Consider the following 4,418-nt stretch of genomic DNA (forward strand, 5'->3'; position numbering starts at 1 on the left):
AATATTTTTTCAAAATAATATAATCATAGATTATTTATGAACTAATTATAATGCAATTAAAGATATTATTATGACATAATATTTACTTTCATCCTATTACACTTTGTATATATCATCAGAAGATGCATGTTTCATTATTTTTTTTAGATAAAATCTGTTTTTTTCGGCAAAAAAATTGTGTTTAGGTCAACGATTTACTATATGTTTAGGTAGAGATTTTTTTAATTTAATAAAAATACAACTAAAGAAATAAAGGATAAAAATAAACTTAAATATATCTTACAGTACTTTATTTTATTAAAATATTTAAAAATAGCACATTCACAAAAAATACTCATAATATATAATTTGTGACAATAATTTAAAATTTTTTAATACTAATTTAATCAAATACTAATATTAAAACCAAAATACTTAAACAATATTGATTCTATTCTAGTCCTTAGTTACGTATAGAATAGAGTCATTCTCGTAACGACAACCAACTGAAACAATATCGTAAGTTTGAACATTTAGAATTCGTGCAAATTCAAACCATCCTCGTGTTAAATAAGCTTCATTATCCGCTATCCATGCAATGCGGCAAGGTATAGAATTGCCACACTGAGAAACCGAACTAACCCTTATTCCCCTCAATGGCATTGCATTGCATGCAAAAGAAAGCAATATGTTATAAAATTATTCTAATAACGAAAAGTTTAAAATAAGAAAATTTAAATATATTACCAATAGTTGAAATTGCATATCCGAGTTTGTCACGAATTTAGCAAAATTAAACTTAAATTGAGGGAATTCAATCTCATTATGTGCTCCACTTCGAAGATTCTCGAGCAGACGTAAAAAACATGGAGGGGATGGAACTTGAACTTGCCCCATAAAGTTCCATGGAAATAATTCCTCAATAAAAAATCGAGCTCCTCCCAAGAAAGCTAACTTTAACCACATTCCATTAGGTTAGTCATAATAGATGAGTAGATCCAACCATCCTTCGATAAAGTAGAGATTATTGCCCCTTCTTTGAACGCTTACATTGATCCATGTAGTTGGAACCCGAATAAGTGAAGACAACTCGATGAGGTATTTCATGGATGTGATGCATTGTAAACGATTGTGGCAAAAGACAATCGAACTGGAACATTAGATGATAAGAATAACTTGGAGCAACCACAATTAATACATTATCAAAAGAATAATATAATAGAATGATGAGTATATGAAAAATATTATAAAAAATTATAAATTGTACCTTAAAAGGATCAACTTCAATAAAAAACGAAGAATACATGTTTATTCTATGAAGTAGTAAAAAAAATATATAAAATTATGAGTTGACTCTCAAATTTAGATTCATGTACCACAGAAAAATACTATATATAGACTTTAGTAAAACAAAAATAATATGTAAATTATTTATTATTAAGGTAATTTTGTATTATATACAGTAATTTTGCATCATATATTAATTTTGTTAAAATTATATAATTTTATCATATCATAATTAGAATCATTATCTTCAATCATAATTAGAGAAATCTCGGACAATAAATAAGAATATTACACCTAATATACACATATTGAAAAAGAAAGGGGTAGAGATATATTATCATGAACGGGTATAATAACTAAAAATATTTGAAATAAATATCATAAGAAGATAGAATTATAACAGGTTAAAGTAATAAGAAAATAACTTGTAGAATTATTATATGCTAATGCTAAAAATAATTTTACGTAACCCTATTATAATTTTTTCAATTACCAGTGATAAATTATTATAATTTTAAGATATTACTTTTAATTATAATAAAGATATTTTTTATAAAATAATTTAGAATAGATGAAAAATTTCATGCATTTTGGAGGGAAAACGGACTCACGAGGAATCGCCACGTCACCTTTATTAGTTGGGGAAAAATCCAGTTTTAGTATATTAAGTAGATAGATTGTAAAAAAAATTAAAAACATAAATTTTTTTTATGACAAAATAGACAACTTATCTCATCCAATGTTTAACATTCCATTATGATAATTTATTCGAATCTCTGGATAGAGAGTTAAAAACCATTAATTGCATATATACAGTTTTATCACATCTATTATTACATTTTTAATACATTTTTATTATGTTAAAAAGTTATTAAAATATTTTTTCAGCTTCTTTTACATCAATCCTAAAATTATTCTTCTGAATTTTAAAATTCAATTCTCTTAATCTCCAATCCTAATTAACTTATTATTTTCTTGTTAATAATAAAATATAAATTTAAACAATTAATCACATGTCCCAAAAATAAAATAATAATGAAACATTGGTAGATCGCCAAAAAATTGTCAGTAGTAGAGATTTAGTATTCCTAAGTAAAACAATTAAACTTTATCCCTCCAAAAAATTATAAACCTTATTTGACAAATCTATAAACTAATAAAATCTCTTTTAAGATTAATCATTCAATTTTCTTTAGAATCATTCTTCTAATTTTTAAATTTTGGTAAGGAAAACAAATTAAATTTAGAAAAACTAATACTCCAATAGAATTATGGTAAATAAATAAAATTGAGGAAAAATAAAAAGTAATATAATAGAAAATTCTAAACTTTTAAATGAAGAAAATTATTAAAGAATTTATTCAAACATAAATAGTGTCTCAACATAATATTTTTCTCAGTATAATATAATACTTTCAAACACAAAATGATAGCTAACTTAAATAAATATAGAATTTTACAAACTTATTTTCTAGCATCTACAAAGGTAAAGTACTCCCTTAAACTAAAAATAAATAAAAATACTTAATACAGTTTTTTGTCCAAGAAACATAACAATAAGAAAAGTATATTATGGCATCTAAATTATATTCCTTTCGATGAATCAAACATGCAATTACAGAATCCTACTCAACCTCAAATCTCATGATCTTCACACATAAAAGTAAGCAGAAAATTAAGATGATTAAATTATATTGTCAATTAACTCCCAAAACTATATGAGAATTGATAATGAATGAAATTATTTCCTCTCACTCCAAGGTCTCTTTCTTCACCACAGCAGCTACTTCACTCATCCTCTAAAAAAATAACATTTCAAACTCATTAACATACAATAACAACTCCTATCAGAATCTATTTCACAATTAAAATTAAATTACGAAGCTCCATCACCTCTTCATTATCATAATCATCATTCAACACAGATTTTGACTTATTAAAATCTCCATCCACATTCTAAAACATTAAAAGAGCTCAACCATAGGATTAGTATGAATCATAATATAAGAGAGAATCAAAACATTGAGTTAAAGCAATTACAAATCTTTTGTTGTAGGTTTCGATATCGTCCTCATATGCTAGTCTGTTCTTAGTATTTGCCCTATGGAGTTTTTTTCCTGAAATATGATTATATAATGAATTAGAGACTAAATCATAAAACAACAAAAAAAGCGGAAATAACTGTTAATCGAAGAGAAAAGAATAATAAAAGAGAATCAGAGAACATGTTTGCTTTGCTCATAGTATTGGACATAGACTTCCACCTAGCACCACCAATTTTTCCAACCTAATTGGATTTCAAGAAAACATTAGCCTATCAGAACAGTTAACAACATTGAAAATTTGAAATCTCAGAGAAAAGAAGAAAAACGATAATAGAAAATAAATAAATAACAAAAAAATTTAATTCGAAGAGCTTGATTACATGAAATCGAAAATAGGAAGGGCTTTTCATTGGATTTAATTGGTGCATCAAGAATCCAGAACCAAGAGCAATGGTATCATGTTCTAGTCCTTCGATCTTACATTCTTGATTATCCTAAACAAACTCAAAACAAAATTTCACCTTGTTTTAACAATACACATGTGAAAGAATACAATTTGAACATTATTTGGGAAGAGCAGAACTCAGAAAACGTAACCAAGGAATGAGTGGATCAAAGAGTTGAATAATCAAAGGAAGCAAAAAAAAAATAGAGAATAATCAAAGAAAGCAAAAAAATAGAGAATCGTTGTTCGAGAATTTTTGTATTGAGACCGAATTATATTGAACCAAATCCACACCTATTATAACATATATCTTTTGGGTGTGGAAATTTCAAAGAGAAAGTTGAGGGAATCAAAACTCTCTGGTATGTGAATCAGTCTCAAAATTAATTCGAACTAAAGAATAAAAACAATAAATAAAGCTCGAAGTATATTCCATTAAATATCACCAACTTAAAAGAAAAATCCAAAGAAGAAGAGTTAGTATATACGTACCAACTTGTTTCTTCTGTGGTTGAGCCTTATGCGGAACTAAAATTGAAACTCAAGGTTTGGTTCTGTATTTTTGTGTGAAATCAAAAGGAAGAAAAAACGTTATGAGATAGAAAGGAATGAATTGGGAAATGAGAAAATAGAAATTGCGGAAGAGCAAGAGTGAGGAAAAA

General features: G+C 26.1%; 1 long non-coding RNA gene across 3 annotated transcripts; it reads right to left on the minus strand.

Annotated features, from left to right (window-relative positions):
• On the minus strand, positions 2,647 to 4,418 carry LOC107622075. Of its 3 annotated transcripts, XR_001616058.2 has the most exons (5): positions 4,249 to 4,418; positions 3,692 to 3,805; positions 3,307 to 3,553; positions 3,160 to 3,222; positions 2,647 to 3,065 (listed from the first exon to the last, which is right to left on the minus strand). It is a non-coding gene; the product is annotated as an uncharacterized LOC107622075 (long non-coding RNA). The 3 variants fall into 3 exon arrangements; XR_002355655.1 differs by having other exon boundaries at positions 2,647 to 3,383; positions 3,492 to 3,553; XR_001616057.2 differs by having other exon boundaries at positions 3,160 to 3,553.

Source organism: Arachis ipaensis, chromosome B10 (assembly GCF_000816755.2).
Source record: "Arachis ipaensis cultivar K30076 chromosome B10, Araip1.1, whole genome shotgun sequence".
In the NCBI taxonomy this organism is placed as follows: Eukaryota; Viridiplantae; Streptophyta; class Magnoliopsida; order Fabales; family Fabaceae; genus Arachis; species Arachis ipaensis.